The sequence below is a fragment of the Schistocerca americana genome, chromosome 4, assembly GCF_021461395.2.
Source record: "Schistocerca americana isolate TAMUIC-IGC-003095 chromosome 4, iqSchAmer2.1, whole genome shotgun sequence".
NCBI lineage: Eukaryota > Metazoa > Arthropoda > Insecta > Orthoptera > Acrididae > Schistocerca > Schistocerca americana.
In genome coordinates, this window is record NC_060122.1 from 541,673,098 (window position 1) to 541,699,445 (window position 26,348).

Here is a 26,348-nt window from a genome sequence, read left to right on the forward strand (position 1 = left end):
ACGAGGGCAGACCGACCTCCATGGAGGCTTCTGAGTGTTTAATTATCTGTTTTCAGCTACTTTAAATTTATGGCTTATGGTTATTTTTTTCCTTTTCTTAAAAAAATTGCAAAATTAGTTTTTAAATTTATCTTTCAAGCTTAAACATTGCGGCCTTCTGCCTTTAAAAGATTATGCTAATATTTTTAAAATTTTGAAACTCAATCGTGGCCTTCAGCCATTGATATTGCATCTTGTATATATTTGTTCTATCTACTTTGCTGAGATTTTTAAAATTTTTTTATTGCTATCTTAATTGAATTTTATCTTGTTGATTTGTTAAGATTTCTTGTTTGGAGGCCTTCAGCCGTGAAAGAGTTGCATTCGGTGAAGGTCCAGTTATGTGCCGCTTGTTTGTAAGGGTTATTAAATTACAATAAATTACAATTAGAAGGCGAAAATGAACTCAACCTATTTGGCCCTCTCCACAATCCTCTTACCTGTTCTGCTCAGCTGGTTTAGCGGGCGTATCAAAGATATTTGAGACATTGTACAAAAAGAAATCAAAACGTCGGAAAGAAATGATAACATTAAAACAAATGGGAAGAAAGCAAGGATCCTGAACATGACTTATATTGGTATAATACACTGATGGAAAAAGAATCATAACACTACGAAGGAGTTGTGCGACATAAACGAAAGTTGTTTGGTGTGTTTCTGTATCTCAAAGACTCCATTATCACCACCTCACTGTGTTTGAAAGAGGCCATGTAACATGGGTACGTGATGCTGAATTTTTCTTCTGCGATACTGCAGAAATACTTGGCAGGAATGTGGCCACTGTACATGACTGTCAGCAGTGGTGGTCACTAGAATTTATGGTCGCAGGAACACCGGGCTCCGGACTGCCACGTGGCACTACCGGGAGGGAAGACCATCTTGTTCGGCCTACGGCTCTGGCGCTTCGTACTGCATTTGCAGCATCAATCTGAGCAGCAGTTGGCATCTCAGTGACACAACGACCGGTTACAAACCGGTTACGTAAAGGTTTGCGACTTCACAGGTGTCAAGCGAGAGCTCATTGGATGGCTAGGGGAAGGTCTGTTGTGTTTTATGATGAAAGGTGGTTCTGCCTCGGTGCCAGTTACGGCCGTGTGTTGGTCAGGCCTGCAACCAGCCTGTCCGCGTGCTACGCTCTCTGAACTTACACCTGGAGTTATCGTCTGGGATGTGATTTCTTATGACAGCAGGAGCGCTCTCATGGTTGTCCCAAATACAAATCTGTACAACTTTAAACATAGCTGTGTGCATCAACCGTGAAAAATATTTTTCTTTTCATAGTTAAGACAGCCCACTGGTTGCAATGGATTTTATAGTCGAATTGACCATGGTTTCGACTCCTAAACTAATTGAGTCTTCATCAGAATTTGTATTACCTAAATAAGGGGGATACAAAGTTAGGCATGAATAAGAAAAATACAAGACAGTAATAATTAATATTCGTATATAAAGATGTACTTACATACGTAAGAAGTTGAGCATAACAGCTCTCGTCATACAATTTTAACGCCAAAAAGGCCACGTCACATAATAAAACATCCTACATAAAAGTTTTACTGCCATTTCTAGTTAAAAATTAAAGATTGCCGCTAAGGGCTGCTTGTGTATACTGAAACAGGTGGCATCAGACTGGGTGGCGCGTGCGCCGGCTGTACTACGATGTGGACATGAGGTGTCGCGCCATCTAGTGATGAAAATTGGTAACATCTGCTTTACGTGATAGAAAGGTTACAGCAGTTGGTATAGCAGATGTGCCAACAACCTTTAAACATTTTATATTATGAAGACATATTATAATTTAAAAGCAGTAAGAAAAAATTTTTCAGTAATTTGTTACAGTAAAATACAGTAAGTGATTAAACTGCAATGAGAGTATGGGGAGGAAAACATTTCAGAAAAAACACGAGGAAAAATATCTTTTAAGGATTCTTCAGTAAAGGTTTGAAGCCACTGAAAAAATTCTTGTTACACAATTGTAATTGTTCATTAAGAATAAGGTTATCATTGAGAGAGAAGTTTTCCATTTCCTCAAGAACATCAAGTCTACGTCCTTTTTTTCTGTGTGCAGAATATTAATCTCATTAATTTCCTTAGGTTTGTGGCCTGTGATCAGCAAATGATCAGCGAAAGAAGAATTATGAATGTTAGTGCCTTTTTTCCCCAATAGATGCTCTTTATATCTGACTGAAAAAGCTCGCCTTGTTTGCCCTATATAATATGAAGGACATGTGTCGCAAATGATTTTATAGACTCCTGAATGTAACAAAGGGGAACGAACTGATTTTAAATTGTGAAGGAGATTGGTTTTCAGGTTATTATTAGTGGAGAATGTAACATTGCAGTTATATCTGTGCTTGAGGAAGCGCTGGATTGTGTAAGAGATAGGCCCTAAAAACGGAATTGAAAAATATTTCTTTTCTTGCTGTTTGGTATTGGAGGAACCCAGAGTAGTAACTCTGTTATTAGTTTCTGCTTGAAGATATCATCTACTATAGTGGGTTCGTATCCATTATTAACTGCGATAGTTTTAATCAAATTTATCTCAGCATTGAGGTTTTCAACAGATGAAGGGCGTAGAAACAGCTCTGTATATGGTGGAATGAAAGAAAAAAAAATGTGTACTTCAATCTGGTGATTCGATCTGTTGTGCTGCCATCTATGAACAGCATTCCAGCGGAGCTTTCCAAGAGGATAGTGCTTGCTCACATATCGCTGTTGTAACCCAACATGCTCTACAGAGCAGCATTAACCGTCCCTGTATTGATCGGCTAAGTGCAATAGGCACAGAACTCTACCTCACAAAAAGACATTCGGCGCATGTAAAACACATTTGCATGCTTGCATTCTGATTGTTACACCGGTTATTAATGTTTCAGCATTTCGCATTTGCAATGGCTTATCTCGCTCTTACATTAACCTGTGCTCTTGAAATGTTCATCACGTAAATGTGTTACCTAGACCAATGTATTGCCGAAATTTCATTGCTCTACATTGAATACTGTACGGTGTCGTGATTTTTTTCCGTCAGTGTATATAAGACTGCAAAATATTATACAAATACTGATGCAAGATTAGCTTTTACCGCCACTGGTTGACTGAGGAACCACATAAAACACAGTATTAAGAAAAAGATATTATTTTATAAGCTCTACAATCTATGCACTAAGAAGTATGTTTTCGAGTAATACGATTCAAACAACGAGCTGAAATCACGAAAGGTGCAAAATCTGCCTCCCGTAAGCACCTGCTGAACAAGAGTTTAAAATATCGTTTTAGACTGCATGTTTAATAACTTCCTATAAGACCGTCATTCCGTTGTTACATGTTTTATGAATTATTGGATTGTGTATCTCTACATTTTTATCGCTTATTATATAAAGTTTATTTTTAATTGTTTATTACCATTCCGGCGTCAGTGTTTATTACTTTCCTGCCGTCTTCAGCATGAACCATAGTATCGTCGTCTATGACCACTCTCCAGCCCACCGTAGCAGTAGCGGCGTAGCATACGAAGCCAAACTCGGCTACGAGCAACTCTTCTCTGACTTCCGCACAGTACTGATAGGGAATGGTATGTCACCCAGTCAGCGCATGCAGGGCTTGGACAAAAGTATGGGAACACCGTCAGAAATGCGTGCTTGAGCATAAATGCGCATGCTGGCCAAGCCTGAAAGTCACATCATTGCGTTTGGCCATAATGACACATGTGCAATGTCCTCAATATGTTGCCAGTGTCAGTCGTGGTCAAAACTGTTTTCTGTGTAATTGTGAGTGCATTAAGTCGGAACTAACTGAAATAGAGCGTGGGCAAATGGTTGGTCGTCGTATGGTTGATGCTCCCCTAACCAAGATACCGTTTGGTATTGGCGTTGTTTTGTGTTGGAAGAGGTACGGTATCTAAGATTTATGCCGCATACAGGAAAAGCGGAAAAATATCATCTGATATCTTACAATGATGATGAAAATGCGTGTAGAGTGTTCGCGCCGGACGGTCATTGAAAAGGAGTGTGGTGAAAAATAAGAGGACTTCAGCTGCAGATTTTACTGTAGAAACGAACGTCACACTCGCGAAACCTGTCGACACCAAAATAACACGAAGGGGACTCCATGAGCAGAGAACTGTAGAACGAGCTGCAATTCCAAAACCACTCATCACTGATTCAAATACCCGTAACAGTAAAATGTGTCGCCGGTGCCAGAAAGCCTGGAATATAGCGCAACGGAAGAAAGTGATTTCGTATATTATTTAAAAGTACCACCAAGTAAATCCAAAATTAAAAGGATGAAAATAATTCAAAGATGTGTACGAGCATTCATCAAAAATATTTAAAGCACCAATAACAAGACAGTTTAGCACGAAAACTCCTTTAAAACACCAAAGACCAAATTAAGCAATGTAACATCAAAAAATTATTTGAAAGTCGCCAACAATAAGAGTGAAAACTGAAACTTCCTGGCAGATGTCGTAGTATCGTTGCATGGATTTAAACTTAGTGCCAGCATACTTGCAATGACGCAGGTTGAATTACAATCCAGAATTTACGCCAACTAAGAAAGCCAAGGCCTCCCCCTGGCAGCCTTACCTAGAAGCTGGTACTTCCAATCGACATCCGTCGCAACACACAGACCCAGTAGTTTTACAAAGGAAGAAACAGTGAAGTCTTGAGTTATCAGCCTTCTGACTGGTTTGATGTGGTCCGCCACGAATTGCTCTCCTGTGTCAACTTTTTCATCTCGGAGTAGCAATTGCAACCTACTTCTTCAATTATTTCCTGGATGTAATCCACTCCTTGTCTTCCTCTACAGTTTTCACCTTCTACAGCTCCTCTACTAACATGGAAGTTGTTATATGCTGTCTTAATAGATGCCCTGTCATCCTGTCCCTTCTTGTCAGTATTTTCCACATATTCCTTTCTTCGCCGATTCTGCGAAGAACCTTCTCGTTTCTTTCCTTATTAGCCCAAATAATCACAATAGCATCTTAAAACTATTACATTTCATCAAAGATAATGAATTAGTTCGAATATTTCCCAGCAAACACAACAAATGTAAATTTAGAAAATATAATGTTACTAGTCGGCCTCTGTGGCCGAATAGCACACGTTTAAGCAAGTGCCAGCTCAAGCGCTTAATCACCAAGCAATCTACGACAAAATGCCGTCCAGGCGGCGTGATATTTACAGACGAAATCAGGTCACTCAAAGAACACTTCAGTTACCACAAGTTAATCACTAATCAGTTTATGACAAAATGCCGTCCAGGCAGAGTGATTAAATCAAATCAACCAAAGCACACCCACGTTACCGCTGCCACTGCCATTGGAACTCAGAATAAAATAAACAAGTAAACGATAGGGGCAGCCGAACTTCCCCGATTGCTGGTTCACTAGCCTTTGGCGCAAATCGGTTATTACGCACAACAGCAGACAGAAGCTCGCCTTTAATTTCCTTTGTATCACGGTAACAATGTAAGTAGGCTGTTTAGGTTCTTATATTGGTAACGCCACCGCCACGTAGCGCTCTGTATGAAAATCACTGGCTGTGCTGTGTGCAGTCTGTGGCTGGGTGGCATTGTTGGAATTTGCTATTGTAGTGTTGGGCAGTTGGCTGTTAACAGCGCGTAACGTTGCGCAGTTGGAGGTGAGCCGCCAGCAGTGGTGGATGCGGGGAGTGAGATGGCGGAAGATCTGCACAGAGACAAATTTGTAAGACTGGATGTCATGAACTGCTATATATATTATGACCTTTGAACACTATTAAGGTAAATACATTGTTTGTTCTCGATCAAAATCTTTCATTTGCTAACTATGCCTATCAGTAGTTAGTGCCTTCAGTAGTTAGAATCTTTTATTTAGCTGGCAGTAGTGGCGCTCGCTGTATTGCAGTAGTTTAAGTAACGAAGATTTTTGTGAGGTAAGTGATTCATGAAAGGTAGAGGTTATTGTTAGTCAGGGCCAACCTTTTGTAGGGATTTTTGAAAGTCAGATTGCGTTGCGCTGAAAATATTGTGTGTCAGTTTAGTGTTGATCAGAATAGGTAAAGAGCGAAATGTCTAAGTACGTTCAGTTCTGCTCAGCTGTTTGAAAATCAAATAAAGTAAGAGGTTTACCAGCACAGTAATTCATTAATTTTTCTAAGGGGACGTTTCATATGTCGACCCTTAGCCGAGGATACCTCACTGGAATCTTCTGATTTTTTCTTGTAGTTTTTGTAATTAGTGTAGCTATTTTTAATGCTAGCGCGTAATTATAGAGAGAATTTCCTTTGTAGTTGTAGTTTTTCATTGTTGTACAGTAAAACAGTTGTGGCATGCATGTAGATTTGCACCAAATATTTCGCAGCTGCGCTTGCAAATAACTAGATATTATTTTCTGCTATGTTAATGTGTTTTCTTATTTTGATCTTCAAATTGTGCTTTTCTGTGTTATCGTGTGAAATATTGTGACAATAATGGCGTGTGAAAAACGTAACACTAGGCTCCAAAGTAAACTGCGAAATAATTGTGTGACGAGCGTAGCTTATCAGCACCACTGTGTAGTGAATTAACAGACATTCAAAGTAGTAGTTTGGTAATTGTGCATAGGGAAATGGAGCGGGCGGCAAATAATAGCGTAGACAGTGAAACAAATAGTGAACAGGGAAGCATTATCGATGACACATGGAGGAAATTAGTTCATTATCAGAGAAAGTAGTCGAACTTTCGGATCAGCTAAATAATTTATCTACGAAGGTAGATGATAATCTGAATGACACAAGACTGGTAATCTTTAATGATACAGAAGAGTACGAACAAATTAGAAAATTCAAACAAAATCAGAATCAAATTAATAGGCAACGCCAAAGAGAAATCCGGGAAGTACAAGATCAGTTGACTCAGGTAATACAAGAATTACGTATTTCAGAGGACACTCGCGCTCCAATACAGCAAGAGGGACATAGAAATACGGAACAGCCACAAAATAATAACACAGCGCATTTCGGAAATTATGAAAGAAATTGGCAAGGTGCACCGAATTTTGAGATGGAACCGCCGACACGACGTAACAATGACCGATATGCGACTCGCCGACACGATGATTTTGACTATAAGCTGTTCGTTACTACAAGTAAATTCAAAACATTTAAGAATTCTGGCAACGACATTCATCCACAAGTGTGGATTCATCTCATTGTTTTCCTCCCAACTGGTCATTAGAGCACAGATTAGAATTGATGTGTGGCTATTTAGAGAATGAACCAGCTGTAAGAATGCGATCGGTCATTCACGATTGTCACAGTGAAGGAGAATTTTATCATGCCTTCCTCTCAGCATATTGGTCTCAAGCTACACAAGACCGAGTAAAACATAGCATCATAATGATGAAACATTTCGAACAATCTGAATTTTCCAGTCTTGTCAAATATTTCGAAGACATGTTACATAAGAATCAGTATCTTTCAAACCCATAAAGACCCTCAGAACTCATCCGCATTTGCTTAATCAAATTGCCTGATCATTTACGTTTTGGCAGGACGTTTCAAAGACGACAAATCAGGAGCACAAGAATTACAGGTCACATCCGTCACAATTCCGCGATGACAGAAATAATAACTGGACACGACAAGGCTATTCTTACAACGTAAATCGTGACCAAAATAGACACCACCCATATGACAACCGTTGGCACAGTAGTAAGAATTACAGGGAAAGATCCGTCCGAGGTAATGACTATCACAGAGACAATGAGAGAAACAGACAATATAGGAACCAAAATAATTATAATCAAGTGAAACAGAACAACCTCAGACGCAACGGTCCACCGTGCAGTTACGATTCCGGGAGAAATTCTCCGCCACATGACCGACAAAAACGAAACTATGTAAACTACCGACATGACCACAGACGATATAATCGTAACGACAGGCCTGAATTGCATCAGAACTGGCGGGATGCAAACAGGGCAGAGCCCTCTCGACAAGGTGAATTTGTAGAAGTTATGTCTCCTAATCCCAAAAACGACGCACGCCAACAAAGAGATAGCAGACAATGACTCGCACCACAGCAGCCATGTGCGCCGGTTGGCTCAGAGAAAAATAACATAGACGCTAACCTTGAGAAAAATTTTGCCTTCCTTACCGACATGTGCAACATGATAATTGCTTTGAAGTTGAAACTGTGCGCAGTAGAAAGGGTAAAAGATTGCACAACATTCCACATGTAAAACCGTTCATTGAGAGATAATCTGATTTTTAACTTAGTCTTTGCTATAAAATTTTTCACTTCACGTTACTAGTACTCTTTGTCACACTTAGAAACTGTTAACATGCAACTATGTTTTAAAATTAACTATCCAGTCTAGAACCTAGGGAACATATTTAGACAAGTAATTATGAATGCATTGTTATAGTGAACAGACGACACTGTGTTATTGTGTGTGTACATTCTTGCTTGTTAGTTGCATGATTACGTAATGACTATAAGGCTTAAATACTTAGAACATATACCAGTACTGCTAATGAGATATTACTGCAACATTTTGGTTTACTTGAAAATACATCATGGATTTAAAGAGCTTTCTGAGAGATAGCAGATGACACAGTGGTTAGTTTACCTCACAGCTACACGATTATATCACAACGCTACTAATGTGTGACACAATTTACGTGGTTGCTTTTGCGATGTATTTGTTTTATATCTGCACAGTTTTTCTGAATTCTTCTGGAAAGGAATACATGTTTTAGTAGTAACGTTTGTGGTATAGCTACAATGAGACAGCCTTTTTTGTAGCACAACAATACGTTACACTGTAGTACTTTCTTGATCACGGTACTGTATGTAATAACTACGATATCTATACGCATAGCAATTCACTTTGTTTATTATGAGGTAAGTACATTGACTTCTACAGAACTTTGCTTACGGACGACGATAATTACGACACTTGACGCATTTTTTCATCATTAAGTAATGACAGAGATTGACTTACAACAAGTCGCACAGTTTAGCGCTACAGTACACGTATTTGAGTGATTGATTTTGTACATAAAACACTTATGTTTAAAGATTTTTGAATTACAATGATACAAAGGTTTTCCGTGATACATTTCATTCCATTGCTGTAATCTGTAACACCTGAGGGTATAATTACATTAATCCTCAGGGGGATACACGCTTACTTTGTGTACCATGTGTCTGGCAAGCATAAGGAGCCGTAGCTAATATGGTATTTGCTTATACAACTTTACACATCGGTACCATATTTCTCTAACACATAGATTACACAGTTATCTGATCATTTAACTGAGAGAGACAAACATTTATTTTGCTACATCAGAGACAGATGTTTACGTAATTACACCATTGGATAACTTCACACTTATGAAACGGTATTTTGTCTGTACTTTGTGAATTGTTCATATTCTTTTCGGAACCTTTATGATACTGTGAGAGCTTTGAATTATGTATTTGGTATAGGATCATGATTTTTAAAGTATGTTTGAGGTAGATGACCCTATTGAAATGAGCAGAGAATTTTTTTTAGGTTTTGAAATTATTGCAGAAAGCTATGACGTTTTTGAGATTTGACTGAGTTTTTATGATGTTATTACAATGATGATGTGTATTATGCTGTTGAGGTATGTTTATGATCAATAAGATGATGCTACCATATATGATGAATGTGATTACATGTTTATATGTATATGTATAATGAATTGAAGTTAGGGACTCTGGTTTGTGAAAAAGGATGTTGGAAACCAAGAATCGTACTTTAAGAGTCATGAAATGTGTGTAAATGCGTGAATGTATCACAACGTCTGGGAAAATTTTTTGGACACTGTCATATTTATAAGATTTTGTTTCTACAGATTTGTAACGCAAATATTTCGACCAATGAAATTTTATTTGTATCAAACTGTCACTGTAGAGGAAACTGATGTCGTATATATTTCGGTAAGGAAGGTAGGTCACCTTGACGTAATGCACTGTAAGCACCCCACTGCACGGCAGCTGCCCGGAAAAAAGCCATTAGTGTGTGCCTTTCAGAGGCACAGGTGGAGAAAAAAAAGAGGCCATTATCCTCACTATTGACATTTCTTTTTAGAAAGCATCGCAAATAGGACACGTTCAAACTTGAAAAGATATGATTACACTGTGGAGCTCTTAATTCATGATATTTACTAAAATGCCTAATGAAATGATGAGAAACATTTTACATCTATTGTCTTTCTAGTTGAGAGATTGCTCATTTTGTTTAATAACTAGTTTCTAGCTGCACTGCAGCAATGGTTAAAATAAAATTTAGTATATGTACTAATATGGTTATTTTATGCCTACAGATCCAGTAAATAATAATTTTATGATCTACTTCCAAAAAACGAGGGAACACAAAAAGACATTTCCCTTCACAGGAATTGCATACATAATTTTTGTCAATGAATGGGTAACTATTTATTAGTGTAAGTTAAGGTGATGCATCACTCTAGTGTTAAGATCTGACATAGGTACTAGACATTTCATATCTTTACTGTAACATTTTTTCTGCTTGAGCTTTATCATGTTTAGGTATAAGTTATTGCATTTTTTTTGCTGCTGTTTGCCAGTCATAGTTCTACTGATTTTTACCTTGTGTTAAGCCAGTTTTACTACTGATTTATTTTGCTTGTTTGCTGCACATTGCCTTATATTAGTTGTAACATTGAATTTGATTTGCTAATTTAGATATACTGCTGCTTGCTTTGCAAATCTGCATTTTTTCATTGCTGTTTGTGTTAATTGTTTTGTACTGCTGCATTGCTTCGTCCCTTAATATATATATCTAAGCTCAGTAGATTTATGTTAGCTTAAGATGGGGTAGGCTATATAAGAGAACGAGTTGTGATGTATTGGAAGAAATGCATTGAGAAGCTATAAGAAAATGGTTTGGCCAAAAGAGTAGTGCACAGTGGAGAAAAACTATTTTTGAAAGACGATGTGGATGGAATACAGAAAGCATGTTTGGATAGGATTTTTTTTGGTGGAAACAAATGTTGAAATAAGAGGAAAGATCTACGGAATGAAGTTTTGGGTTAGACTGCAGTACCAAATGTCACACTGGAAACAAACCCTGTCCTGTACTTTTGTGTTATTACACTATGTGAATTTGTGTTTTTACTGTCTTTATGTGTTTAGCTAATAAGATTTATGTTGTAGAATTTTTCTGATAATATGTTATTTACTTTGTAGAGATATTTAGACATTATTTATTCTGTTTTGTTTTAACGCTCATGTGTGAAGTTGATGTTTCAAAAGTTATTCTGTTCTTTTATGTATGTACTTATGTCATAATTTTTGTAACACTGATGTACATGTTTATTTCTATTCTTTTGTAAAGCCTGTTTTACTACAAATGTTATCTGTATTGTTATGTTCTTTAAAGATGTATTTTGTACCTTTGTTATTGTATTCTTATGTTATAAAATTGTAATTGACACCAGTTCATCAAATTAAGTAACTTGTAACTTACATTTCACTGCACACATTTCTGTTGGTCGTAGTATATGGACAATATGTGAGAAGTAGGGACTGATAGTGTTTGCACTTTTGTTAATAATTCAGCAAGGGACTGGTTAATAGCATTGCTGGTTCTAAGGACAATTAAAAAAAAACTTTGTGAGTGCACAAGTGGTGGTTTATGGATTTGCTATTTTCTCCGGAAGACTCTTCGATGGTGATTGTGCACCTGCATGGTCGCAACGGATGGCTGCCAGCCATCTCTACAAGGACTACAGTGGGTCTAAACCTTTGATGAGTCACCAATACCATTATTTCTATAAGGACTAGAGTGGGTCTGCACCTCTGGTGGCCCACCAATACCATAATCTCTACCAGGAATACAGTGGGTCTGCTCTGTGATGAGCTACCTACCAATATTCTTCAAAATGTCGAATGACTCTCCTGTGGGTTTGCTCTGTTGTGGCCCATTACCTGTCTGCATGTCAAGCGTCAGCACTGTCTTTCCGTTGGAAGGACAACACTACTTGTTCAAGACTGCATGGAAATCCACTACATCTGTGTGCATTTCCTTTTACTGCTCAGATTTTGAAAAAAAACACTGCAATTTTAATGTGATGAAGGATCAGGACTGCCTTTATGGAATGTGAGAAAATTTTAGCTTTTGACCAACATTGTATCAATAAGTGTGTGCATTTGATTTCTTTGTTATTGTAATTATGAAAAATTTTTTCAAATCTGTATTGGTCACTGCCCAAAATAATTTGTAAATTTTCTTTGTGGGGAGCATGGGGGCTATGTAAGTAGGCTGTTTAGGTTCTTATATTGGTAACGCCACCGCCACGTAGCGCTCTGTATGAAAATCACTGGCTGTGCTGTGTGAAGTCTGTGGCTGGGTGGCATTGTTGGAATTTGCTATTGTAGTGTTGGGCAGTTGGCTGTTAATAGCACATAGCATTGTGCAGTTGGAGGTGAGCCGCCAGCAGTGGTGGATGTGGGGAGTGAGATGGCGGAGTTTTCAGAGCGGATGATCTGGACAGAGACAGTAAATTTGTAAGACTGGATGTCATGAACTGCTATATATATTATGACCTTTGAACACTATTAAGGTAAATACATTGTTTGTTCCCTATTAAAATCTTTCTTTTGCTAACTATGCCTATCAGTAGTTAGTGCCTTCAGTAGTTAGAATCTTTTATTTAGCTGGCAGTAGTGGCGCTCGCTGTATTGCAGTAGTTTAAGTAACGAAGATTTTTGTGAGGTAAGTGATTCATGAAAGGTAGAGGTTATTGTTAGTCAGGGCAGTTCTTTTGTAGGGATTTTTGAAAGTCAGATTGCGTTGCGCTAAAAATATTGTGTGTCAGTTTAGTGTTGATCAGAATAGGTAAAGAGCGAAATGTCTGAGTACGTTCAGTTCTGCTCAGCTGTTTGAAAATCAAGTAATGTAAGAGGTTTATCAGCACAGTAATTCAGTAAATTATCTAAGGGGACGTTTCATATTGATTTAAGTTAGTTTAAGAGGGGGTGGACTATGACTATATAAGAAACTAACTATGGAGAATAGGGAAAGAATGCATTGAGAAGTTATGTGAAAAAGATTTGGGCCAAAATGAGTATTGGACACTGAGAAATTATTATATTGAATTAAATATGAATAGAATACAGAAAGCAGGTATAGATAGGACTTTTTGGGAATAATGATGAAGGGAGGGAGATCTCCAAGAAGTAAAGAAAGTTTTGTTTGCAAAATACTGCAGTAAAACAAACCCTGTCCTTTCCTTTTGTATTATTCCGCTATTTGTTTGAGTACTCTTGTGTATTTGTGTTCTTCCTGTCTTTATGTGTTTATCTGATAAGACTTATGTTGTAGAATTTTTCTAATACTCAGCTACATTCATTATGATGAGGAATACTGTTATCTGCAAATATAATTTGCATTTATAATATGTTATTTACTTTGTAAGGATGTTTAGACATTATTTATTCTGTTTTGTGTTAATACTCACATGTGAAGTTGATGTTTCGAAAGTTATTCTGACCTCTTATGTATTTACTTATGTCATAATTCCTGTAACACTGATGTATATGTTATTTCGATACTTATGTAAGGCCTGTATTACTACAAATGTTATCTGAATTTTTATGTTTTTAATGATGTTTGCTGTACCTTTGTAATTGTATTCTCATGTTATAAAATTGTAATTGACACCAGTTCATCAAATTAAGTAACTTGTGAGCATACATTTCACTGCACACGTTTCTGTTGATCATAGTATATGCACAATATGTGAGAAGTTGGGAATGTTAGTGTTTGCACGTGTGTTAATAATTCAGCAAGGGACTGGTTAACAGCATTGCTGGTTCTAAGGACAATTCCAAAAACTTTGTGAGTGCACAAGTGGCGGTTTATGGACATGCTATATTGTCCGCAAGACTCTTCGATGGTGATTGTGCACCTGCACAGTCGCAACAGATGGCTGCTGGCCGTCTCTACAAGACTACAGTGGGTCTGCATCTTTGGTGGCCCACCAACACCATAATCTCTACCAGGACTACAGTGGGTCTGCTCTGTGATGACCGACCTACCAATATACTTCAAACTTCGACTTACTTTCCCGTGGGTTTGCTCTGTTGTGGCCCATTACCTGTCTGCATGTCAAGAGCCAGCACTGTCTTTCCGTTGGAAGGACAACATTACTTCTTCAAGACTGTATGGAAATCGCCTACTTCCGTGTGCATTTTCTTTTACTGCTCAGACTTTGAGAAAAACACTGCAATTTTACTGTGATGAACGATCAGGACTGTCTTTATGGACTGTGAGAAAATTTTATCTTTTGACCAACTTTGTATCAATAAGTGTGTGCATTTGATTTCTTTGTTACCGTAATTATGAAAAAAATTTTCAAATCTGTATTGGCCATTGCCCAAAACCATTTGTAAAAATTTTTTGTGGGGAGCATGGGGGCTAAGTAAGTAGGCTGTTTAGGTTCTTATATTTGTAACGCCACCGCCACGTAGCGCTCTGTATGAGAATCACTGGCTGTGCTGTGTGAAGTCTGTGGCTGGGTGGCATTGTTGGAATTTGCTATTGTAGTGTTGGGCAGTTGGCTGTTAACAGCACGTAGCATTGTGCAGTTGGAGGTGAGCCGCCAGCAGTGGTGGATGTGGGGAGTGAGATGGCGGAGTTTTCAGAGCGGATGATCTGGACAGAGACAGTAAATTTGTAAGACTGGATGTCATGAACTGCTATATGTATTATGACCTTTGAACACTATTAAGGTAAACACATTGTTTGTTTTCTATCAAAATCTTTCATTCGCTAATTATGCCTATCAGTAGTTAGTGCCTTCAGTAGTTAGAATCTTTTATTTAGCTGGCAGTAGTGGCGCTCGCTGTATTGCAGTAGTTTAAGTAACGAAGAGTTTTGTGAGGTAAGTGATTCATGAAAGGTAGAGGTTATTGTTAGTCAGGGCAGTTCTTTTGTAGGGATTTTTGAAAGTCAGATTGCGTTGCGCTAAAAATATTGTGTGTCAGTTTAGTGTTGATCAGAATAGGTTAAGAGCGAAATGTCTGAGTACGTTCAGTTCTGCTCAGCTGTTTGAAAATCAAATAAAGTAAGAGGTTTACCAGCACACTAATTCATTAATTTTTCTAAGGGGACGTTTCAACAACTGCCTTGCGTCTTCGCAACAGGTACATCTCGACTATCCATTACGTAGCCACATCCAAACAGGGAAACTTATCGCCTCTTAAAATCAACAGTCTCCACTGACATGGGCATCCGTCACATGCTCCCGCTGCTAGGGAACTGGCTACCATTGTAATGCGCAAGCCCCTCTTTTCTCCTTAGCGCTTGCACAGCGTCTCAACCCGACCATCCTTAAGTCACATGTTGTCGCTGCATGCCAAAGAAACTCCAAGTCATAGCATTACTGTGTGCTTACCCTAAATATATCATGAGGAGGGTAACAGAAAATGGGGGGGTGGGGGGGGGGGGTTCCGTTGACCATCTGTGCAGCCATGTCATGGTATTCGAAAGGGACTTCACTGTGAGCGTACAAGCTGTGGAAGGAGATTAGAGCTGCATTTTCTTACGCAGAGCACGTCGTTGGCGGTTGCTACAGGGCCGTGGCGATCGGTTAGTGATAACGCTGCCTTGGAAAAATCCTAGTGGAAGGTTGGCAGGAGATCGCATGGCCGTGTATGCGCGCTTTGTGGATTTTATATGCTAGCGAAAAATTGATAAAAGCAGAACTGAGAGTGACTCGGAGGTGCGAGTTGGCACTCGTGGACAGAAAAATATGTAAAGCTAAATTATCGAGACGCGTCACAAAATTATATGATAGTTTCAAGGTTATTGTTGTCTTAAAAACCGTAAATTTCTGAAAGTTCAGAAGCTAATATCTCGGCAATGCTTTGGCCAATTAATATGAACAAAGTGTCTACAGATCGGATGCGGCTAGTAGAGCTGCATCGAGCAGTCATAACCGATTTAGCAGAATATGTACCATTTTTTAATGCGAGGTCGGAATATGGGATTTGACTGAGAGAAACTGTGTTTTTGGTAATAAATTTAAATAGACGAAACTAGCGGCAGCATTCTAAAGTTGAAAGAGGTAGGTGAGTAATTAAGTATGTATTTTTACTTGTTTATTTATATTTAGTATCAAAAATCAGGGAAAGCCAAAATCACGCTACAAGAACATTGTTTGTAAAAAAACGGTGGCAGATACAAAAAGTTGGACTTCAAACTGTTATTGCCCGGAAAACTTCCACGTTTTGCAAAGTATCATATGTATTTTTGTGCTTAGTTTTAGAATATTCGTAATTTTTTTGTCATGATCCAGCGAAAAGCAGCGCGATTCGTCATGGGGACATTTAGTCAGCGCGAGAGCGTTACGGAGATGCTGAACAAGCTCCAGTGGCGGACACTTCAAGAAAGGCGTTACGCAATACGGAGAGGTTTATTATCGAAATTACGAGAGAGCACATTCCGGGAAGAGATGGGCAACATATTACTACCGCCCACATATATCTCGCGTAATGATCACAACGAAAAGATCCGAGAAATTAGAGCAAATACGGAGACTTACAAGCAGTCGTTCTTCCCACGCACAATTCGTGAATGGAACAGGGAAGGGGGGATCAGATAGTGGTACAATAAGTACCCTCCACCACACACCGTAAGGTGGCTCGCGGAGTATAGATGTAGATAGATGTAGAAAGGTATTTTGGAGTTAGGGAGTCGTTTCGAGGATGTATAGGGCGGCCACCTTTGGACAGTTGAGTTTGAGCGACGCTAAAAGCCGGACGTTCCACCCATCTGGAGGTAGCATTGGGTTGGTAGCCACAATCAGAGACAAGTATGTATGTAGCGACGTTCGAAAGCGATCAAGTTAGGCGCAATATAGTTGTTTAGGACAGCAGGCAACAGTGTATTTTGTGAACTGTGAATAGACTGCCGAGTGCCGTGATCGCGACGTATGTATTTTATAGTGAAGCTTGTAGCATCAGTTAGTAACGGCCGCGCTTACGCAAAAGCTCCTCAGACTGTATTTCAACTGTTTAGTCAGTGTATTGAAGACTATTCGCGGAAAAATAGAAATAAACTACTTGTTCAAATCATAAGTCAACCTGAGTGAATCAATATTTTAAATTTCATGGCAATACTTGCCTGCATTGTTTTTCTAAATTTTATTTCAGCTTGAAAATTGAGTGTACGACAGGTGTGAGCTGGCACCCTATGACGAAAAACGTAGGTAAACATTGAGACCAGCCACATCTCTGGGGCCGCTCATTGGCACGTGGGGGCTCGAGCTAACTATTCACTCTACAGTTCGTAGTACCGTCGTGCCACAGTTACTCTGCATCTTCGCATTATTGCCAGGGATTACGGGACCATTACGACTGGTTATGTCCATCCCACGATACAAGCGTTTGTTGTGGTTGTTATGTGCTGGAAGACGACAGGGCTCCTGTTCAGACAACTCGTACCGTCCAGAGTCTGGTTTTATGAGCACGAAGATCAACTGGTCGTCACAGTCACCGACCTTAATATTATTAAAACTTTGTGGTGTGTTTTGGAACGAAGGGTTCGTCATCGCTATCCACCTTCATCATCGTTACCCGAACTCCCCACTATTTTGCAGGAAGATTGGTGTAAGTTTCCCTTCAAAACATTGCAGGATCTGTGTTTATACATTTAGAGACGACTGGAAGTTGATTTGAATGTCAACGAGTGTCCTTCACTGTACTGGACAAGGTAATGTTTTGTGTTTTTGGTGTTTCCATATTTTAGTCCACCCCAGCACCTAGCGTCCGTTGCAAGCAGTCATAGCAGTCATGTTCAGAAAATACATCGCTGACTTCTTCATGTGCGAACTGAGAGTTCGATACAACATGAACTACTCTCCTGTTTTATTTTTTGCTTACTCGCCACTGGCTGGGACCACCTTGCATGTGGCGTCACTATGAAAGATTTTAGCAATACCTTACAATAGTTACAAAGTAAATATTGACAGATGTAAGTAATTAGGAACCTCTCTTTTGATGGATGGTGCACTTTCTGTCTTCGCGACTTATGTTCGGCGTGTGCTGTTGGCAACGGTTAGTTTATTGAATAAATTAAAATTAAGACGAAGAATCATGAGTCAGATGTGGATAGCCAGTTGCTCGTTCGTAATTTCCTTTGCTTGTTACATGAAATTAGTTGTTATTTTGTTTCCGTTTCTAGCAACCCTACCACAACAAAGGTAAAAAATTAATTATGATTGTGGTGTTGCTCACGCTGCTAAATACTGCATTTTCGGGCAACAACAAAGTTATATTATGTGGTAGGTGTCATTAGACCACAGTTAATAAAGTCATTTCATGAAATAATGGATAAACTAGGCACTCATCTTTTCTTGTTTCCCACGCTGGTCTCGTTGTGAAATCATGGCTCAATCATCGAAAATCTAGGTAGTGATGATTCCAAGCTCGGGTACAAAGAGGCCTAGGTGTTATTCTGCGATATTCAAAAATTTTGTAGATGTGTTTCATAAACCATTCTTGAAGATTAAACTTTCGCAAGTTAGCACAATGGTGATGTAAAAAAAGTAATCAGCACTCCGAATTTAAGTTATACTTCTTTTTTATTACTTTTGTTGCAATAACACGTAACTCCCAAAACATCACTACACAATATAAAACATACTTGAAAATATCTTCCTCACTGCTAAAGTTCACATTACATAAACTGACTACAATTTCCGTCTTTTCAACATGACGTCCAAGACTTGACTTTCTAATAACCGCTTACGCGCCCAAAAATCAGAGTTACAAGTACGACAAAGATCATAGTGACAAAAGAAAGAATACACACAAGATAATATCATTGCAATATATACATATCGATGTATCAAAGCACCTCTACATTAATGAAATCAAATCTGAATGTTGTCTCAGAAATATGTTAACTACTTTACAGAAACACAGTAGAATGTTTCTGGTATCGAGAGGTTGAGGTGAGGTGCCGTAATGGTTACGTAATTCAAGTACCATTACACCTTGCAGCAATTTAAGCTGTGCTATTGGATCTCAACTAACCTCAATCTCTGAAATAGTGAAATATTCGGTAAAATCAGCCAAACATTTGTAACAAACAAGAACATAATATGGAGCGATTTTCATTGGTCATATTGGTCACCATACGTATTCGATTGGCTACAAGCATCGATAATGAATTGCTGCCGGCAGGATACAACAGAAGAACCGCGGGCTCATAAATGCACTCTCCTCCTCATTTGTGTTTTTTGCGTTACCTTAATTTTAACTCACGCATACATAGCTTCCACAGCCACGTCTGGCTACATGAGAATTTGCAATGGCTGGCCTTACCACTTCGCTAGGAGTCGCAGTTGAATGTTGGTTGACATGAAGCGTGTTTTGACGCAGTCATCAGCGAAGCAATACAGAGTGTTTCAAAAAGGATGACCTGATTTCAAAATTTCATGTTTATTGATAAAAAAATACTACAAACATGGGATGCTTTGCAAAATACTCAAAACATCTTAAAGTTTAGCTAAGCTATTACAAATTCTCTGTGTGTCCACCAGCAGCAGCACGAACAACATCCAGACAGTAACCTTTACACAATGTATCTGCTTTTACAGAAGTTATGGCGGCTGTTATTCTGTTCTTAACTTCTTTTTTGTCACGAGGTAAACGGGATATGAACACACATTCCTTCCCATATACCCACAAGAAAAAAAATCGCATGGCATCATGTCTGGCGACCTTGGAGGCCAAGAATGGTGTGCAGCGTCTCGGTCTCATATATCATATCCAGCATTGAGGCAGAGTGTCATTGAGAAACGTTGTTGTCAGTGGTGGATTTACGTTAGGCCCACTAGGCACGGGCCTAGAGGCGACACCTTAAGGGAGGCGGCATTTTTGCTCTGTACTCATTTTAACCTTTTACGTTTTAAAATAACTGCGCTTTCAAACGATAAATATTTTTAATGTTGTTAAACAATTTGCTACTTTAAATATTCCTTAAGAACGAAATTGTAGAATAAAGGTTGGAAATATACATGGTTTACTTGGTGACTGAATGGAAATTTAACATTCGGCTTCTGTCTGGTATCATCTTCATGATTGTTCAAAATAGTTTGAAGTAAGCTGTCAGCACAGCAATCTACAATACAGTGTTTAAAACGTTATTATTCCGAGAATGTTGTCGGCTTCTACTGAACCCTACCATATTTTTCCCGTGAAAATACCGGGACCACTGAAAAGCTGTGATAAACTAATCAGTAGTCTCTTAAATACTGTAACATGTGTGGGCCTCAATATGTTAAACCAGACTCTACTTAAAGTTCGTGTAGAAATGACGGGGAAGTATCAAGTCAACCCTCCATTACTGTAATTAATGAAAGCTCTGTGGTCTTCAATATCTGAGCTTTGATTTAAAGACACCCCTTTAGAAAAACATGTTAATACTGGGAATGTTTTACTTTTTTAAACACATATTTATACGAAAAGAACATAAGCAGAATATGTAATAATGTGTGAAATACACTTCACAACAATTTAAAAATTTTATTTATTTGTTTACTTAATTACGTTTTTGGTGAAAAATGAAGAAGAAACCAACTTTCGTTTGTCTCATTTATTGTGCTGCATCCTGCACGGTGTCAATGTTCCCACACTGTGCAATCGAATAATATGTGGCATTGCAAATTTTATATTAAACTTCTTAACTAAGCTGTTTTTCTTCGAGGAAAGGTTATTTTTATTTTACGTTCGAACAAAAGGTGCATTTGCGTGTAGACATAACAGCAGTGTTTACACAAATGACACTACACCACATCAACTGCCAACAAGACTACTTGAACTTCGAAGTCTGTCTTCTCTGCCCACAGAAACCGCTAAAATCTTATAAGAATAAGTGGAATAAGAGTCGATTCAGCACAGACCACTGCAAGAAATTACAAATATTATTTGCTTTTTAAATTAGAAAAACAGTGTCAAGAATATTCAGAACATATTTGCGTCCCAGCTAAAATTCCAGTGACACAGGAAACAGTAGCCAGAAAAGGGACTGTCCCGTTTTCGTTACGAGATGGATTGCAGCCGACAGGTGTGCTTCTACTGTTCACTGACAGCAGAGAAACAGGCGACAGTGAAATTAAATAATTCTGCATTGTCGTTCTTTCATAGCACAGTTACGTCGAGTTGGTCAGTTCATCGCTCCGTGTTTAAAGGAAAAATCTTAGTGCTCGTGTGCGTGTTTAAAGTAGAAAGCTTCGTGCTCGTGTGCGATGTAGTACGATTTGAACTGAATACAGTCTTTATTCCTTTCCTTTTACAAATTTTTTCTTTTGTTTTGATTGTTGGTTGATAATTTTGTAAATGACTTAACATGAATAACAGCGAAAAAAGCAAACAAGCAAAATTAAGTGCAGCGGCATTTCAGAAATTATCGAAGGAAAGGCGAGAACGAGAAACCAATGTTCTAAAAACGCTTGGCAGAATAGATAAATTTTTCGCAAAAAATGTTGCTGGTTCGACTTCGAGTTCAAGTTGTACGGATGATATTTCTGGCACTGCAGCTGTTGTAAAAGAAGTAAACACAGACGAAAGAAAAGTTAAAAATGAAGAAAAGCAAATTGTTCCTGATTTCGACTTTTACGAAAAACTAAGTTCGAGTCAGAGATTACAAAAAGAAATAACCTCGTTAGTGATGATCCTGCAGAATGGTGTGTCAATGAATCAACAACCGACATTCTCTTACTACGTGGCATTAATCAAAACTGTTACGGTAATTTTTCTAATTCATGAAGATCAATAGGCAATAAAACCAGATATTTGAATAAAAATATATTTTACTGTAAACTTTTAAATGGCAAATAAACTTTGCGTGACTTTCTAATATACTCCTGTAGCACCAGTGCTGTTTTTTGTGGATCAAGTGAAATAGATAACCATTTCGAGCCATATTTTGGGACAGAAAAAATGTACTGGCGCAGTGTGTTGAAAAGGGTGTTTACAGTAGTGAAGAAGCTAACAAGGCGTGGACTTCCTCTACGTCGACACGTTGAAAGATTCCATTGATTACGTAATGATCAATTTTGATGTCTCTTGAACTTATAGCCGAGTTTGATCCTTTTCTCGCAGAGGACATTGAACGACATGTAAATCTTTTTTCAACATTCTGTGATGAAATAATAGAGCCTCTTTCTGAACGAATAAAAAGAATTATCATAAGTGAGATAAAAGAGGCCAGGTATTTCTGTATAATAGTAGGTTCTACGGTGGACATTTCACATATTGATCAATTATCTCTCATATTAAGATATGCGAACGATAATGGTGAACCTGTTGAACGTTTCCTTCTGTTTTTACCAAACCCGGGACACGCGTAGGAAAACTTAGCTGAGGCCGTACTAAAAGTCCTGTCTACAAAAACCATTGATATTACTGACTGTGGAGGCCAGTCATATGACAATGTAAGCAATATGTTAGGAACCTAGACTGGTTTGCAAGCATGCATTAAAGAACGAAATCCGAAAGCGCATTATGTGCCTTGTGCAGCACATTCTTTAAATTTAGTAGGCAGTAGTGCTGCAAGTTTTTGTCGGGAAGCATGTTCATTTTTCAATGTAGTGCAAAACCTTTATAATTTTTTCTCTGCTTCTGGGATAAACTTCTTCCTTTCATGAAACCAGGGAGCAAAATGATAAAAACTTTATCAAAACCACGTTGGTCAGCAAGAGAGGAAGTGTGTGTAAGTCTATATGAAAACTGGGAGGGCGTTATCAATGTCCTCACACATTTTTCCAATAGTACGTTTGAAAAACCACTTGTGCGAAATGAGGCTTCAGCTTTATTGAATCAACTCAACAGACTAGAAACAGTATTCATGACGACAGTTTGGAAGGGGATACTCCTGAGATTTAATAGTGTAAATCTGAAATTGCAAAGTGTGAATACTGATACTAAAATAGTGCATGAATTATAGGAATCACTTGTATGATTTACTGTATCTATTTGTGGCATGTTCGACTATTATGAAACTAAATCCATGGAGATTGTGACTGATATAGGCTATGAATGCACCTATAAAAGATCACGAAAACGCAAACTTCATGATGACAAAGAAGCGGTCTCTGAAGAAGTTTTTCCGACTGGAAGGGAAAGATTTAGAGTCATTTCTCTCAGCAGTCGACAGCTTGTACGCCGAATTAGTGAGGAGGAAGGAAATCTATAGAACACTGTTGGACTCCTTCACAGTTTTCAGTAACCTTAAGAACAGTTCACTTGACGATATTGCTGAACGTGCAGCAAAAATCCAAGCGTCATATGACACATATTTAGAGCCTTCCTTCCCTAGTGAATGTGTAAATTTCTCGGAAGTTTTGAAATCTTCTGAGATTAGTGAAATGAGTATTTACGAAAAGAGAGGTTACAGTCCGTGTTTCCGAATGTCGACATTGCTCTTAGAATATTTCTATGTATGGCACTTACAAAGTGTTCAGCAGAACGCTCATTTTCTGCTCTTAAAAGACTGAAATCTTACCTCCGTTCTACGTTTCTGAGGAGAGATTGAACGCCTTGTCCATTCTTCACATCGAAGCCGACCTCCTAACTGATAACCATCTGAGCTGTGAAGATATCATCAACTAGTTTTCTGCCGTCAAAGCCAGAAGCAACGTTTGCTGACTGGTGAGTTTGTTTATTTAATCACATTAGTTTTAAAAACTTAACATTATAATGTGATTTTTATTATAACCGAGAGCACATTCATTGGATTTACAAACAACATATTACCTGTGTATTTTACAGTTGCCGATGGCAGAACGCGGAACTAAAACTCCTTTACGTGCACACGCTACCGAAGGCGCCCAGCAATACTAAACAATGCCCGAATGAGCCAGGCTGCTCGGCGCTGTATACTCAAGTCATACTGATACTGTAGTACATTACAACTGATCCGTATTCTTGGCGTCTGCTGAAATGTATAGTAATTACCGAAATATATGTTATCGGAGAGTACGCTCAGATGAAAAAGTGTTAATAAATAACGTAGCTCAGTTCTGTCGATAAATACGTAAAAGATTTGCTAATACAATTGGAAAGAGACTATGGTGAGAGCAGTAACTACAGTACAAAACTGTTCAGTCATTACATGTATTAAAGGTACTGTGTACACTTACTATGCAGCATCTAGCTACACAGACCATAATACTTCACACGTTAACTGTTAGATTATAAAACAAATTTGGTTTTTTCACTCTAGTCTGTAAAATTATGTAATAGCAAATCCAGTTCTGTGTTTGTTCGTCTATATTTAGTTATTAGTTCGTGCACTGACATCTCTACTTCATTTTCATTTCCTACGCTTTTGCTATAGACTCACGTATTAATACCGAACGTGTTTTTCTGTCTGCTACACATTCAAGTTATTAGATCGTAAAACGACAGTTTAATTTTAATTTTAAAAGCGTCTCTGTAAAAGTACGTATTAATTTTTAATGTATGCCACGTTCGCTTCAATTTTTAGATCGAAACACAAGTTTTTTATTTTTTTAAACCGTTTCGTGTAAAAGAACATATTAAAAGTGAATGTGTAGCAAAAATCCGTTGTCTTCTTCATGCTCTGCTGAATTTTTAGGCCATTAAAGAAAAAATTATTTTCCTTGTGTTCGTTTCTGTTGTCTTTCGACAGAAGAATGTTTTAACACATTGCAGTTTTAAGTTTGTTTTATCCGCTGCTGTACACCAAGACAGTTCAGGAACCATATTACATTTTGGTTGAGCTCGGCTAGACCGCTGACGCGTCCTTCAGATCAATGAATAACAGAGTACGGAAACAGCTCACAGCGCTCCCACCCAAAACGGCAACTGTGAAGTGATCGGGTAATAGTTAATTAAAAAATGTTTTTTTTGGGAGGGGGCCCATATAATATGGTGTGCCTAGGGGTACAAAATTTTTAAATTCGCCACTGGTTATTGCGCCAGTACAGTGGAGCTCCATCCTGTTCGTAGTCGAAGTCATCGGAGTCCTCTGAAGTTGTGAAAAATCCAGATCTGCAGCATTTCAAGATAGCGCTCCAGTCAATACATTTCCCTCAAACAAGAAGGTACGATACACTTTTTCTGGAGAAAGGCACTATCTTGTTCAATAATGTCATGAGGGTTCTGGTGTCCCCATACGCTTCATCACTAAAAATTAACAGAGGTAAAAATGTATCATCCTCCATGTCCTCCAGCAGCCCATTTCATTTTATCACCAATCCGAAGAGCTAGCAAAAATGTAATTTGTATGCTTTATAGAACACACTAATTGCCAGAGAGTCGTCTGAAGCATTGTCAGGTCTTTGCTTGCATGCTGAGTAGACTTTCGCGGTCTCAACTCAAACATTTTATGGAGTCTATCCACCATATCATCAGAAGTGTGACGTCGACCTGGACTCTTACCTTCGTTCAAACATCCTGTCTCATCAAATTAGCGATACTAATGACGAATGTTTCTGAGCGCAGACGGTTCAGTGCCAAAACGCCGACGAAAAGCAAGCTGGATCGAAATCACTGATTCAATCTTTGGCAAACTGCAGCACACAAAACCCTTCCACTTAGCGGACGCCATCTTTCTTCTGACTGTGTGCAAACTGAGGAGACGCATTAACTGACAAATGACGATTTTCTGAAAGTGTAAGCTATGCGCATTCAAACAATACGAATTTCCTTGCTGGTACGTTGCATATTTCGGAAGTACACTACTGGACACTAAAGTTGCTACACCAAGAAGAAATGCAGATGATAAACGGGTATTCATTGGACAAATATATTATACTAGAACTGACATGTTATTAGATTTTCACGCAATTTGGGTGCATAGATCCTGAGAAATCAGTACCCAGAACAACCACCTCTGGCCGTAATAACGGCCTTGATAAGCCTGGGCATTGAGTCAAACAGAGCTTGGATGGCGTGTACAGGTACAGCTGTGTATTACCGTCCAAAATCAGATGGGTCTTTTCGAAACACTCTGTACTTACGGAATCATTCTTAAGTTTTATGTAATATAGTTACGCATTTTTCGGTTCGTTAATGAACTGCCTTCCTACACGTACTGGCATACTGTTCCTTATTAGTCGAAGTCGATTTAGTCACTAAACATTGGGTACAGCAGTATTCAGTATAGCTGGTGCTCACCTAATAGCCGAGTTAGCTCACGGAAGGAGCTTTCCACCAACGGCAGCGGCAGCGGCAGCGGCGGTGTCGCCTGTGCGGGCCTGACAGCTCGCAGCGCCGCCTCCTCAGGGGTCCCGCCCCCTGTCGGGGTGGCGCTTCCG